This window comes from Lissotriton vulgaris, chromosome 5 (genome assembly GCF_964263255.1).
Source record: "Lissotriton vulgaris chromosome 5, aLisVul1.2, whole genome shotgun sequence".
Taxonomy (NCBI): Eukaryota; Metazoa; Chordata; class Amphibia; order Caudata; family Salamandridae; genus Lissotriton; species Lissotriton vulgaris.
The window spans coordinates 288,371,419-288,386,786 of NC_141693.1; the positions used below are offsets into that span (position 1 = coordinate 288,371,419).

At 45.0% G+C, this 15,368-nt stretch overlaps 1 pseudogene; it reads right to left on the reverse strand.

Annotated features, from left to right (window-relative positions):
- Window positions 1-1,440: 1,440 nt before the first annotated feature.
- LOC147710728 (small nucleolar RNA SNORA57) lies at window positions 1,441-1,555 on the reverse strand (annotated as a pseudogene).
- Between the last annotated feature and the right edge of the window lie 13,813 nt (window positions 1,556-15,368).

Below are 15,368 nucleotides of genomic sequence, written 5' to 3' on the forward strand. Positions count from 1 at the left end.
CTTTGGACTGGGTAAGAGTGCTCTGCTTAATTCAGACACTCTGTTCATCACCACCCCCTTTTCTGAATCGTTTTTTGGCCACTATAGGTGTGGCAGGGCATACTCAGACATGAGCCCCTTTCTCACTGCACCATCAGGATTCAAGCAAGCCGGGCCGAAGACGGCGGAAATGCCAGAAACCGGTCCCCGGTAGCTTGTCTCCTTTCTGGTGAAGAATTGGCTTGGTAGTTTAGTCTGCCCTGTTCCCATGATGCACTGGGCCAGGGACAGACTGATTTGCATATAGCCTGGTTCTGAGCTGGGATGGTGCAGTGAGATAAATAACGGTGATGTATCAAGCCCTGATCTTTGGACTGGGTAAGAGTGGTCTGCTTAATTCAGACACTCTGTTCATCACCACCCCCTTTTCTGAATCGTTTTTTGGCCACTAAAGGTGTGGCAGGGTATACTCAGACATGAGTCCCTTTCTCACTGCACCATCAGGATTCAAGCAAGCCGGGCCGAAGACGACTGAAATGCCAGAAACCGGTCCCTGGTAGCTTATCTCCTTTCTGGTGAAGAATTGGCTTGGTAGTTTAGTCTGCCCTGTTCCCATGATGCACTGGGCCAGGGACAGACTGATTTGCATATAGCCAGGTTCTGAGCTGGGATGGTGCAGTGAGATAAATAACGGTGATGGATCAAGCCCTGATCTTTGGACTGGGTAAGAGTGGTCTGCTTAATTCAGACACTCTGTTCATCACCACCCCCTTTTCTGAATCGTTTTTTGGCCACTATAGGTGTGGCAGGGTATACTCAGACATGAGTCCCTTTCTCACTGCACCATCAGGATTCAAGCAAGCCGGGCCGAAGACGGCTGAAATGCCAGAAACCGGTCCCCGGTAGCTTGTCTCCTTTCTGGTGAAGAATTGGCTTGGTAGTTTAGTCTGCCCTGTTCCCATGATGCACTGGGCCAGGGACAGACTGATTTGCATATAGCCTGGTTCTGAGCTGGGATGGTGCAGTGAGATAAATAACGGTGATGGATCAAGCCCTGATCTTTTTACTGGGTAAGAGTGGTCTGCTTAATTCAGACACTCTGTTCATCACCACCCCCTTTTCTGAATCGTTTTTTGGCCACTATAGGTGTGGCAGGGTATACTCAGACATGAGTCCCTTTCTCACTGCACCATCAGGATTCAAGCAAACCGGGCCGAAGACGGCTGAAATGCCAGAAACCGGTCCCTGGTAGCTTGTCTCCTTTCTGGTGAAGAATTGGCTTGGTAGTTTAGTCTGCCCTGTTCCCATGATGCACTGGGCCAGGGACAGACTGATTTGCATATAGCCAGGTTCTGAGCTGGGATGGTGCAGTGAGATAAATAACGGTGATGGATCAAGCCCTGATCTTTGGACTGGGTAAGAGTGGTCTGCTTAATTCAGACACTCTGTTCATCACCACCCCCTTTTCTCAGCCGATGAGAGCAGCTGGCACCGAAGACATAGCACTGGTATTGCTCTACCTCCGAACATTACACATCACAGTACTGGATAACCAGGACATGCCAAGAAATGGAGGCTCACGTACACATTACCGTGTAACACGAGTTACAGTTTCATGAGACTAAAGACCTTGTACATGGCGCTTAATGGCAGAAGCTATTATCCTTGCGTCTACGGTGACCAGGCGGGCAACTCGAGCCAAAGTTCAGGGGGTGGGGGCTAATTCTTCGAACCATAGAAAGTGACTGAAAGAAGCAGTTAAAACGCAACAAAAGCCTAATTTACAAGTACATGGTCTTTTAAAGACCTGTTAAGTACTCTGGTGCGGCTGCAATTAGATAGTCGCCCGCCTGGGCAGACACAAGGGGGGGGGAGCCTGAAGCCATGTGAGCCCAATTGGTGTTGCGCGCCTGCGTCTACCAGACATCAATCACCTGGGTACATTCAGATGAACAGAAGTAATCATATTATGTAATAAAAAAAACTAGATTATAGAGCGGTATGTCAAATATTGGATGCATGATCTTATTTACAGTTTAAATACTACGTGTTTATAAAGACAATTAAAGGCATTCTGTTATGTGCATAAACGCACCGTCCATTGAGAAACGGACTCAAGTTTTGAAAATGGTGATTTTAAGCATCGGAATACACGACGAGGATGCATTTTATATTCCACGTGGTATTGACCCGCCCGCTTCCGGATGATTCTAACTTTAGCGATATAGTCCCCCTGTGCACCGGTCAGGCTAAACTAAAACACGAGGGTTACATTCCGGCGATAATGATCCGATTGAGGTAAAGAGAAAATGCACCTTTTTAAAATTAAGTTTATAAGCAGGTGCGCTCGCAAGTCTAGGAGTGGGCTTTGGCAGGCGCGTGAATAGGAGGGAAGAGTGGCAAGCTCAATGCGGGCGATTTACGCAATATATAAGCTACTGCTCATAAAAACCCACAATGCTTCTATCAAGCAATGCCCCATCTTCCGCGAAAATCCTAAAGTGCCCCAAGTGTCTAGTCAATTCAATAACAGTTCACCCACACACGTAAAATACACACCTGCCAGCCACGACTTCAATACCAGTAACCACACATTATAGACATAATTATTTAAGTAAATTAGTGACGTTCGTTAAACGCATGCTAAAAACACCTACTATTTTTCTCCTAACACCTTATCAACAAAGGAAAATAAACTGGTACTCACTGTTTCTCTTAACACACCCAAAAAGAAAGAAACACTACCATAGCAGCCTTTATAGAGGGCGGAGACTGAATCTGCGCATGTGCACACAGCATTTCACCCTGGACCGATAGCTGAGGGGCAAGAGCGAGCCGCCTGTCTACGTCTTCGAGAATCTGGTACAATTATATCTGCTGCCAAGGTCAGTGCGCAACGTTAGGTAATGCAGACTTCTAGCATAAACACTGGAGTTCATGGTTATGTCATGGAATCTACAGTATACTCAGAATATCCGAGACTACAGGAAACCGAGACCAGCAGACCCCCGAGGCCCGGCTCCTGCCTGCACGTCAGCCACGAACAAATGAAACATGCCGCCCCCAAAAAAAAAAATCCCGCCCACCGCCAGAATAACATTTACAAAGGGGCGGAGAGCGAAAAAATCACCGGAACGCCCACAAATCTGCTCCGGCAATGACGGACAGATCTCTCTTCCAATGGCTAGCCTCCATTTATGGAGCTAGCCAACGGAAGAGCAGGCGGGACAAAGCCCGAGTACTGCTTCTCAAAAGATTTCGCCTGCGCGAACGCTGCTGCGCAGCGGACGCCAGGCGAAACCTAAAAAGGAATTAAAACCTAAAAGGGTAAAATCATTTATTTCACACTTTGTTCTCCAGTACATGGCACTGCAGTAGGCTACTTTTGTTGCAGATGTGCAAATTGTACACAGGAAAAAATGCTGTCACTCAAAGTGAGGGGAGACAATGGTTGAAGTGTGCTGACCCATTGGTCTGTTGTAAGCTGTGGTGGGCAGAAGCAAAATGTGATTGATATTAAAACAGACCAATGGATTAGGACGGCTGACTGAAAGTCCCTGTATGTACGTATGCCTATCTATTTATTCCTTAAGAAATCTTTAATGGAAATACAAAAGGTCTTGGGGTGACAACAGACCCAACAAGCATTGGCAACGCCAATAGGTCGCGGCAATTCCTGAGCTATTAGCCTAGTCATTGTGAATGTCTTTTAGCCATGTTGTCTAGCAGCACATTTGCTGTTCAGCCTGGCAGAACAAATGCATGACAAAATTCAGCTAAAGGTTTACTCAAGGCAAAAGCCTAGAAATGCTCTTTTCAGGTGAGGTTAACATAACCGTTATTCCTTTAAAATTAAATGTATTTATTTTTGATGAACACTACCAGTCACCTCTGAACTATGGGCCAAGACTTGCCACTCATTAGATAAATAAATCCTCTACAGGATCTTTGTTTGATGACCTTGTCAAGAAGAAATCCCAGCCCTTCATCTCAGCCATTCTTCCTTCCAAGTTTGATCAAATGAGTACCTGTGAGTTGGGTAACAAATATTCATTTACTCTCAGTAGCCCTAGGGGAGTGAATGAGCGCCCTACAAATACACCTATTATGTGTGTCACATCTGAGCAGTCGGCCACCAGGGAGATGATGTAAAGCTTAAATCTTTAGTCACCAGCCATTCAGGCATGGTGATTATCCGGTTGGCCAATAGATATCTTGCCTGATGTTGAAAAGACAGTGACATCTGCAGTGTCCTCTTATGGGGGTGCGTCTGGTCTCAGCAGAGGTAAGATTTACACACATTCTGAAGCGAGAGCTCTCACAAAGTTTGTGTCAGATCCTTCGATTACGAAACCTGGAGTCCGTAGAAACATGCAAACAGCACCAGGTAAAAAGAGGATTTTCGAATACTTTTAAATGTTAAAGTAGTAGCATCAAATCTCTCATACCATAGTTGTCCTCCCAGCTCTTTAGACTTCTTATTGGACTTGATAGTCCAAGAGATTTAAATTACTCAGCTGAACTAATCTATTAACTTTGGGTGTAAAGACGGGTGGCAGTCTGTGCTGTGGCTTTGCTAATGCCTCTGATGGTTTTCTAGGAACCAACTATTCCTTCCTCGGGCCCTGAAGCCCCCTAATATTCATGGTCTTAGCTGTCTTTGACTAAGGACACTATAATGGTGTGGGATTTGGTTTTTCTAAGGACTGCCGTGTGTACAGAGAAGTTCAGAAAACGCCTAACAACTATTCTCTCATAGTTTTGCACACACGGAGCTGGACTTTGTGCCTGCCTCTGGATACCTTTGGGTTTAGGCTGTTTCCAAATAGAACTAGGCTCATAGTGGCCAGTAAGCAGGTGCCAACCCAGTTGCTAGTATCAAGCTAATAGCCTTGTGGTAGCTGTGACCTTCTGTGGATGAGGCATCCCTCAGACCAGTGTAGGACCTTGCTCCTAATTTATCTGCATTAAAATCCCTTTCTACTCCCCCTTCATGGGCATACTTCTAAATAAAAGAGGGCAACCATGTGACCCAAACCAACTTAAGGTTGTTAGTCAGTTAATTGAGAGATCTTCTCTTTCCGAAGTCGTCTTTGGGCGAATAGCTGCTATGGGAAGGACGACTCAAGCCACATTTGGGGAAGTGTTTGCCACAAGGCTGGTGTTTTCTAAAAAAGCTTATTTCCGTTCTGTTGTATTTCTGTGCAACCGCACAAGTCACAACTTTTGCACATTATGCTTCTTGTGCCGGCCTTTCCCCTGTTGCAGATGAATGGGGTATCTACTGATTGTTGAGAGAGATTTATGTGAAACCAGTAAGCGTGAAACCAGTTAGTGGGATGCAGTAAACTTTTTTGTGGCTAACTCAGAGTTATGTAAGTGGTGGGCAGTAGTAGGTTCTTCTACAGGCTGATTTCACCATAGGCGAAGCCAGAATTCTTCAAAGTCAGGAACAGATTTCTTCACAACCATTTCCTCAACAGAACAGACCAGCGCAGGTCCCCTTGAGGTTAACATCAGTTTCTTTCGTACTTTTATGGTCTGCGACCGAATAAAGTTGATTTGAGTTTCTTTCACCAGTGGCATGACACAATATGATGGGTCCTTCCTGTAAAATGTGATGAGGGGCTACTCGAAGGGTTGATGCCACCCCAGCGCCACAGGAGCTGCAGGGCCCTGCATTGCACACCTGCCCCTCTATATTCTTCTAGAATCCCTATTAGTTTACTCAGTAGCTGATGCAGACTCTGATACTGGCGGGGCCAGAGTTATTTACAGGCAGGAAAAGACTCTTCATATCGAGTTGAGACTTCAGGGGGTCAGAAAGAATGGGCAGGGGAGCGGCAGGTGGTCGGCTGGTGAGGGGACAGTCGCCAGGGTGCTGTAACAGAATTAAATGCTTGCTAGGGCCAGTTTTCTCTAAAACAAGAAATATTCCTTTATAGGCAGGGCCAGATTTTACGTTAGATGAAGCCAGATTCTTCACAGGCATGGGCAAAGTCATCTGTTTGCATGGGCAGACTCCTCCCCTGGTAACTCCCTCTCTAGGAAGTGCCCGAATTCTCTACAGTAGGGTAGCTTCTTCTGCGTATTGAAGGATATTACCCTTGAGGCATAGACCAGCTCTGCACAGGTCATGCTGATTTTCACGTTGTATATAACCCAGTACAGACGGTTCACTTTATTAGGCAGTGCCAGATAATGACAGGGTCAGTACAAACCGGCGGTCATGATTGGAATCGACCAGAAAGTGACTCTACCCTGTCCAAGGGGCCAAGGGCCAGATGTAGGTAAATCCGATTTACCGACTCTTAAATACCGACTCATACCGATTCGGTATTTAAGAGTCGGTAAATTGGAAGGAGGCAGATGTAGGTAAACAATTACCGATTCTGTAAGAGTCGGTATTTACCGAATCAGTAAATACCGATTCTGTATTTCCCATTGATTCCTATGGGCCTTGAAGCCCATAGGAATCAATGGGAAATACAGATTCGGTATTTACCGAGTCGGTAAATTCCGATTGTTGCAAGGGTGCAGGGGGTGTCACTTTGACACCCTCTAGCACCCCAATTCCGGACTTGTGTGCCATGTGGCACACAGACATGCCCTAAGGGCATGTCTGTGTGTCACATTGCACAGGTGTGCATGCACAGATGTGCATGCACACCTGTATTCGGTATTTTACCACCCAATAGGATTGGGTGGTAAAATACCGATTCTTAAAGCCCTGTGGCACTCTGACATGTGCCAGCTACATCTGCATTTACAGAATCGGTATTTTACCGATTCTGTATTTACCGATTCGGTAATTTTACCGAATCGGTAAATACAGAATCGGTAAAATGCCGATTCTGTAAATGCATGCCCTACATCTGGAAACCGTAATACCGGTCGGAAACGGCCGAATTCGGCCATTTCCGACCGGTATTAGGGCACCTACATCGGGCCCCAAATCCTTTGTGGCAGGTCCAGAGTGATTCCATTCAATCCAAAAAATTCCCTGTACCCAGGACTCACGTTAGCAATTATCTAACGGGCATGAGAACATTCTCCACTAGAATTTTCTATAGTAAAATTCTGGATATACCTCTTCTTGATTCTATGTTTAGGTATGCATTATCTCTAATGCCCCACTGTCCCAATCAAACACCTGGTTTGTGAATACTAATAAAAAGGGGGATTCACTGTATATTCAACTCGGCGCAACCTATAATGTCAGCCCTAAATAGGACCATACATACACCCACACATACACAATTAATATAGAAAAAATGTGTGGCGGAGAGGAAGGCATCTCACGGGCGAACACCCTCGGGGCAATTTGGTCAGATGTTTACCAAATACTTTGCCCCTTTCTCATCATAGGTGGCCGTTCCTTTTCCAGAGTTTGTGAACAAGTGAAGAAAAAGGATTAAAGAAAAAGGTGCAGAGCAAGGAGCTTAGAGCATAGCTCCTAACAAAAACAATACAGAGTGAAAGTAAATCAACAGTCAAACCTTCTGAACCACTTTATTACTGACTGAGGTATGCACTGCTGAGTTAAAAAGACAGGTAGCTTATTGTTGCATACCACTACCTGCAACCAACATGTTTCACTGCCCAGTAGATATTATGGCAGATTCATCAGGGTTAACACTCTGTTGCTGCACCCACTTCAGACATCTTTAAAACAGGAAGCTGCCGAGTTGAAAAAAACAATGTAAAATTTTTTTTGTTAGAGCCCATTCTGAATTTTTTATAATTTTTTTTTAAACTTTTTAACCAGAGATTATCCTCCACCAGTTTACCATAAGTATTAAAAGCGAATAAAAGGGGAGCTTTACCCTGGATCAGCTATGCTCACTCGTACCAGCTGAAAAGGCAATTCTCCGCCTTGCTGTCGGTTGTAGTATCAACCTGTAGATCATTCAGGTGCAATAAGTACAGGAATAACATGCCCATATTGTCATATTTCAGTGATGAGCTATCATTACTCATCAGAATCATAATACCTCCAAATTACAAATTGTACCCAGAAGAAAAACCATGTTTCATTTCCACAGTATGTATCCTATTGATGTCAGATCTATTTGTACCCAGAAAAGATGTCTGACTTAACTAGACCATATCCGTGAGTAATGTTTGTAACTCAGGTCCCAGCGTGTTCCAGTCTATAAAGGTGTGAATATTAAATAATGACACCCTTTCTAAATTGTTCAATACCCCACTAGAATCATTCATAGTTCGAAACGATTTTTGAGCACATCGTAAAATTGTGAACCCATCGCCCTTGCCAAAGTATTCAGACTATCCCTCGAGTAAGAAAGTGATAAACCGAGGGACCGGCACCAAGAAAAACAACCTCCAGGGGCCCTCTCCTTACCGTGCAGCCTTTGTTTCGGAACCTTAAATCATCCCAGGAACAATGCCGGGAGAGCGTTCGCGCGATTTAAACCCTATGCGCGATCGCTCGAACAGTAAACTCCCCGATCATGTGATCGGAAGACCCCGTCACGTGATCTGGACAAGCGTGGCGTTAGTCCAGAAAGATTAAGTCCCAGGCTAATGCGGGGGCCATTTTGAAGTAGCGAGTTAGATGAAAACGATCGCATAAATATTGCCATGATCGTTTAAACTCGAAGTATACTAAATCTTTCAGGGGCGTTTTTCAAAAGGTATCGCACTAATCACTAACAAAATGTTACAAGGACCATTTTGGAGTAGGCATATATTTGAGAGTTACCTAAACCTTGCCAAACTTATTGGTATTAAAAATAACCTTTTGAAAATATATAATATACCTCCCATATTAGACCCTCTGAGGAGGGAATGGGAGGTGGCGCATAACTGAGTTCTTCTTGTTTCAGCAAGATTTAATGCATTAGTGTCTTGTGAAAACCATTTTAGATCAAAACTTAAGTCCTCAGATAAAACAAAAGTGGGAATTGTCTTTATGTGAAACTGGTAGTCCGTTACAAAAGCAATTGTTTCTTTAATCACCTGATGGACAAATTATTGTAGTTAACTTGACTGTAAAAACACATCCGAGAGAAAATAGAGTGCACGATGACTACACCTCTGCTGTTGAATATGTTACTGACGTTAAAAGTGTTGTGTTATATGAAGTGCTAAAGTGCTTGACCCAGAATGTTAATAACCTATATGAAAGTTATCTTGGTGTTTTTCATAAATATTTTGACCTGTAACCGTGTCACTGTCCGGGACATAGACTCCAGATATTGCACAGTTTGTATTGTGTGCTGCTAGAGAAGTTAAACACTTCACTCGCATCATGTGTTACCATAAACTATAATATTTTCCGATAGCACCTTGTGCTGCTGGACAGGCAGCTGGTAAATACTACACAAAAGGCGTTAGGTGCAGCCATACATACATACAGTAAACTCTACATTGTTGATACTGTGTGCTGCAAAATGCAGACAGAGTAAGCATTTCACTGTTTGTCATATGTGCCATTGAACAATAATTCTGAGATCTGAACTGTTTGTGTCAAGTGCCACTAGGCACTGCATTATGTGTACCTTATGTTTAGTGCAGGCAATCATGCAGGGCACATTTATTTTGCTTTTTTTTTCAAAACTTCACCTTTCTTCTACTTTCTCAAGCAGGTGGATTAAAAAAGTTGTGCTAAGCTTCGTGACGGCTCCTGTCCCTGCATGCATAACGCACTGCACTGTACCTTGGAGCCACAGAACATAGGTGGTATGAGGAGAGGCTATTTGAGGGCTTCAGAATTTTTGCAAAAAAAGAATCCAATGACAAACTTGTATGGTACACAGCAGTATGAGGTTCTCGAAAGCTGAAATGACTAGTGAGTCAGGTTTTCAACGTCTGGCTACTGACCGCTTTAGTTATCCGATGGATAGTTATTTTACTGACCCCTTATGTAAGTGTACATTGTATAATTGACCCCTTTATATTGTAGGTACATTTTTATACATTTTTGATCACAGTTTGAGGTGCATGGAATAAAGGGGCCTCGGTGTGCCTCCTTACAGGCAAGACGGGGTCATTGATATTGCCAATGCTTATTATTATAAGAATGTAAGTCTGAGGTCTCCTTGCCCCCTCTCCTCACAGTGGTCTCGTGGTGATTGATGCCCAAGTGCCACCAGATTTCCTGTGAATGGGGGACTCAAATGGCTGAAGATTTCTAAACTTGATTATTTATCATTCATGGAAGTCCATGGGCTTTGAGTGGGGGAGGTGGTGTAGCAGCTGCTACCCCTTCTTTGTCCCTTTCTATGCTTGCCATTGCTTCTGCTACTCTGGGTCTCAAGCAGGAGCAAAAGCTGAGCTGAACCCTCAGTGCTGTGTTAACTTTCTATAGTGTCCACTCCTTGCCATTTCTCTAGCCTCTTGCTACTTATTGGAGGCCAGAGTTAAGGGAGTCATTACATAGATGGCACTGGGGCAGTCAAAGGGGAGTGATATTTCTTCCAGCACTCCTTGCATTTTGATGCATTGCTGGTCAGGTTTACAGCCAATGTGCAATTCCTTACTTTGAAACTTACAGAACTGTCCATATACCAGTGGACATTATATGTAGCCTCTCACCTGTCTTAACCTTTGCCTGCTTATGTCGGAACCATGCCGTCATGAGCCACAGGCGGCGTGTGCTCATGGCGGCGTGGTTCCGTCATGCTGCGGCCTCTCCGCCCACGCAGCATTAATTCCCCACCTGTGCGGGCGAATTAATGAGCGGGCGGGGCCGTGACGGAACCACGCCGTCATGAGCACACGGCGCTCGTGGCTCATGACTGCAGCGCCCACCCCTATCCCCTCAGCGCCGCTGCGGAATTTGCGCCACGGCCAAGGGGTTAAATGATCCTGTCTGCTGCTCTGTTAAGTTTCTGCAAGCTACTTATGATGTCAAGGTCAGTAAATAGTGTGGCAACAATATAGGATTATATATTGATTCTCCCAAAAGCATTGTCTGTAAGTTAAGCACATCCTCACAGGGAAAGTGTAATTAGTGCAGACGGTTGCAAGTGGTGGGTCCCGGCACCATTTTTAGATCTGACGTTAAATAAGACCTTTTGGTTTTACAGTAGAATGTACTTACTCTAGGAAGCTGGCTCTCTATATACTGTACCAAAGTTAGGTGCACGATGTAGTGTGTATAGATATCCCTTACTAGTGTACTGGTTTTTGCTTTAAGAATCTAAAGGTGCTCTTTTTATGGTAGCGTGGGCAAGCAGTCTCCTGCGTATCAGAGGGGAGTGTTGGGCATTAGTTGCACACACAGAGTCAATAAAAGAGACACACACTCAATAAGGAAATCCGGCACCAATTTGTAAAAATAACACTGATTTTAATATAATTTTAGACACCAAGATGTTCGGGATCAGGTAAGTACTTTTTGTGTTCGCGATTTTCAGAAACCTAGATAATACAGCTGTCGGATTGGAGGCATAATCCAATCCAAACTAGCTTTATTCGACATCTAGTCATAAAAGCACATGATCCTCAAACGTGGTAATGTTATCCTATGGGAGTAACACACACTTCATAGGGTCACTTTCAAACAACTTACAGGACTGTTCTTCTGAACTTAAGGTAAGTAGGGGCCAAAGTCAAAGAAAGCACCAACAGTTCAAGTTTCCTTGCCCTGGGGTGTCCGGGTGCAGCGGTGTTTTTTGTGGTGGTAGCCTTAAACGCTACATGTTGAAGTCCATGGAGAACAGTACCTGCAAAGAAAGGCTGCCAGTGGGAACTGGGGGACCTAAAGGGTAGCTCGACTCTTGAGGGTCTCAGGACCACAGAGACCCCGTCTGTTTAAATGGACTCGGGTCTATAAGTGTTTTGTCCGCTGGGTCGGCGAGTTTGAGGCTCCCACAGTTCTTGGTTCACCTGCAGAAGAGGGGAAAGAAACTCAGCCAGACACAACACAGCTTGGTGTTTGTAACTAACTCCAGTACCCCGAGTATTGGTGCAGGGAGCCTCCAGGGTGGATCGGCATCTCAAAGACGGGATGGATTGGTGGGCCGACCTCCTCCTGGGCTGCTGCTGCGTCGGTGGACCCAGTGGTCAGCAGATTGGTGAACCGGACTGTGCTGTCGGAGCCTAGAGGCTGCAGTGAAGTGGCTCCTCCATTTCAGGAGAGATGCTGACAGATTGTCGAAGTGCTGGCAGCCGTCTGAACTTTGATAGGTTGCACAGCTGAAGGATAAGTCTGGTCTTTGCAGTTGCCAGGAAAGGAGTAGGCAGGCAGGGTTTGACGCCAGGTCCACAGCTAGTACACAGTTCTTGTGTTCTTTGGCTCTTCTTTGTCCTCCTTCTTTAGTCAGTTGAATCTGAGTTCCTGGTGTCAGGGCCACCAAATACAACATTTAGGGTGTTAAGGGGTGTATAGGGTGGTGGCCAATGGGCTACTTAATCTGGGCATTACTATGCCCTTATATGAACTTGGGACGCTCTTGGAGTGGGCATAACCCTTTCCCAGGGCTCCTAATTCCACCAATAACAAGATGGCGGAGCCCTTTTTTCAAGGAGCACATCAGATATCCCACCTTAGGGATGTGACTAGCTTGGTGGTGCAACACACCTAATGCATATCTAAGTTCCCGTCTGTCTTGGTGCCAAATGGGCCACACGTCAGGGGGTGGCATCTCCCAGGCCTGGGTAAAACCGGGGTCGCATATCAAAGATGGCAGGGGCTGTGAAGCCCCTGACATTGATATGCTAAATCACTAGGCATCCTGCTGGAGGAGGTGTGAACACCTTCCTCTGGAGCAGGCATTGTTTCTGGCCTAAGAGCATGGTCTCTGACTTGTAGTGGGTCAGAAACTTGTCTGTGTTAGCGGGCTGGATGATACCTGTCAGGCAGGACACTAGACAATCTTAAGCTTTTCAGGGGCACCCCTTAGGTGCCCTCTGGGCGCACGTCATAATAAATCTAGTACTTGCAAGAGTATAGATTTATTAGGTGCAAGATGTTTGATACCAAACACCATAGTTTTCAGTAAAGCCATCATGTAGCTGGGTAACTTGTAATGACTAGTGCTGAGTACATATACTTAAGATGGTTTCCCTGTTCACTTATACCATTGTGCAATTGACCTAGACAGCACAGGGGCACATCTGCTCATGCAGGTATGCCCGCACATGTCATATATTGCACACTGCCTTATGGCTACAAGGTCTGCTGTTGAGGTGACTTGCATTTATTGTATGCAGTGACTTTGGCATGACACACAGTGAGGGTACCATATTGTGTTTTCACTCCTGATTTGCACCATGATTCACAGTTTGCAATGGCAGGCTGCATGCAGGTTGTATGGGGTCCCTTAGGGGGGCATAATCATGCTCCTTTGTACCCTTGCCCGAGGTACCAGGGGTACCACTTAGTATGACTTACAGGGGTGCTAATGTGTGTTTTTTGTCTTGTAAAGTTCGTGTCAGTCTTGTGCTGTTATATATGTATAGATCAGAGAGGTTGTTTTTTTAAAGAGGCAATAGATCGAAACATTGGGATTATCTCAATATTTAAGGGATTCCCTGGGTGACTAATTCTTTATCACTTATGTTTATCGATCAATAAGTAAATATTGCCAAGAGAACTAGGATTGGTGTTGTTGAATGACGTATAGAGTGGAGGGCGTCCTAGTTCTGTCTTCCCCTCTAGACTCCTATATTTTCTTGTGCCTTGTGTACGGCGGCTCAGCCGTGAGAGTATTCTTAAGCAACCCTATTTCTAAACTCTGATTTTTATTGTATGTCATATATGAGGTCAGTAAACCCTGGTTTTCCAACTCTTACTGCACAGTCAAACCACCAATAAGTCTGTATTGTTAGAATGGACAAAAATTGTCTGGCTTTTACGGACGAACAGATCGCTGCGATTTTAGCTGGCCCGTCATTGTTTGAAGACAATCCCCTCTCCGGTAATAATAAAGTCAGGGAAGAATGGGAAAAACTTAGTAACCTAAAAAAGAAACACATAAGAATTGCCCTGCATGGGGCTCTTATGTCTGAATACTATCAAGCTGGAGCCTCACCTGCAAGTCTAATAGTGAGGATCGAACCACGGATCTTCCTTGATGATAAACTATTCCGGCGCAATTGGAGTTATATCGCAAATAAGTGTACCAGGGATTGGTTAATTCTAATAATCAGTACCGCCCAGAGGTTAAGTGAGGAGGTGTTAAAAGAAATCGTAGAATTGGAGGAGGCCATTAGTCGGGACAGTAGCTTTACTGACGCAAAAGAACATCAACAGAAAATCAAAGAAGACCTTGATGAGTATAAGCAATATATGATAACTCAGAAAATCAGGGGACTACAGCGTAATTTACAACGCTACACACACGAGTGGGCCTTCCCCTATATCAACGACTCACACTACCAACCCGCCCAAGAACAACAACAACAACAACAATTTGGAGGGGGGAGAAGAGGTAGAGGAGCCAGATTTCAGCAACAAAGGCGAACACCTTCCAACTGGACATTTGATAACACGTCCAGCGAAGATGAACCGGAGCCAGGTCCAAGCACTGACAGAGTGAGATTTAACCAACCTGAAGCCTCCAACACTGATCTGAGTGCATTACTGCGCAATTTTTTAGAACAGGGACAAACAACCAACAAGGGGCCGGGACAACAAGGGAGAGGAAAAGGACGTGGCAATCGTCTCCCGCAACAATGGCAAACATTTTCCCCACGACAGACACGGAGCAGGGGAAAGAAACCAGTCTGACAAGTATTGTGGTCAACTTATCCGACCACCAGCTAACTGTGGAAGAAGAGCGAGTACATAATAAAGGGCTGGGATTTGTTCCCACTCCGACTCATGATGCTTTCAAGTGTCGCACTGAATTTCATGAGACAATGCGAAAAATTAAACTAAAGAAATTCTTTGCGAAACAACCATTTGAGGAGAACAAAGGCTTTAATACCAACCTAAAGAAACCCTCTACTTTTTGTCCCCCGATGGGGGCACTCGGCCCGGAAGTGGCAGTATTTGAGGCCAAAGTCCTAGAGGAAATCGGGAAAATAGAAAGTAACAACAAAACAGGTGGATTTAAAAATATGACGAAAGAAGACTGGGATGCAATGAAGTCCCTCCAGAAGAATGATAATATAACTATAAAAAGCGCTGATAAAGGCGGAGCTGTCGTCATATTAAACACTTGTGATTACGAGGCCGAAGTACGCCGACTACTCAATGTGAGAGCCAACTATCAACCCCTTAAAAAAGACCCCACTCCGGAACTGATGAAAATAATAACTGACCTCATTGGGAATGCAAAAGAGAAGAAGTGGATCAGTGCGAAGGAGGCGGAGTTCCTTATCAATACCAATCCAAGGACCCCCGCCTTCTACATCCTTCCGAAGATACACAAACCGGCCCGGCCCCCGCCGGGCCGGCCAATTGTATCTGGAAT